Genomic DNA, 715 nt, shown 5'->3' with positions numbered 1-715 from the left:
ATCCAGACCTTTTCCATCAGAAATCCTCAAATCTGAGAGGGCAAGCTTGGCTTTCGCCGGCCGCCCGGGAGGTGGACTGGCCGGTCAGCGGCACACGCATCGTCTTATAGCGCGGTAAAGGCTGCTGCCGGTCATCTTGCCGTGGGCGCGTAGCATCTCCATGCGGCTTCAATCGCCGAGTCCAGCCCGCCTATATAACTTCGCCGCGACCGCAGCACCCGAAGCGAAACCCGGCCGAGAGGCGAACCCTATCGCCACTACTCCCTGCGCCCGAGATCCATGGCGTTCCGCGGCGCGGGGCGGCGCGGCCAACAACGGCTTCCCCGCTGGTCGCTCCACGGGTGGGAGGGCCGCCTCCTCCACCGGCGGGAGTACCCACGCCCCCGGATACAAGGCCTCCCGGCGGCGGGTGGAGGCTAAGTGCGGGCGGCGTGCCAATCCCGCCGCCGCCCGGGACACGCCCTCGGCGTCGCCATCGAGGGGCCGTGCGGCCTTGTCGGACTGGGAGCCGCGCCCGAGCACGCTACCACCCCGACAACTACACGAGCGTGGAACTCCTGCTTCCTGCGGCGGTGGGAGCGGGAGCTCGCCTCCCTCACGGCGGCCGCTGCCCACCGCCGCCGCGCAGCAACACCGCCGGACGCAAGCACGGGTGGAGCGTCGCCGGGCCGGGCGCTTCCCGCGCGGGTCATCGAGCACCTCGAGGGCGTCCAGC

Source organism: Lolium rigidum, chromosome 1 (assembly GCF_022539505.1).
Source record: "Lolium rigidum isolate FL_2022 chromosome 1, APGP_CSIRO_Lrig_0.1, whole genome shotgun sequence".
Lineage (NCBI taxonomy): Eukaryota > Viridiplantae > Streptophyta > Magnoliopsida > Poales > Poaceae > Lolium > Lolium rigidum.
This window is presented reverse-complemented; position numbering follows the sequence as displayed.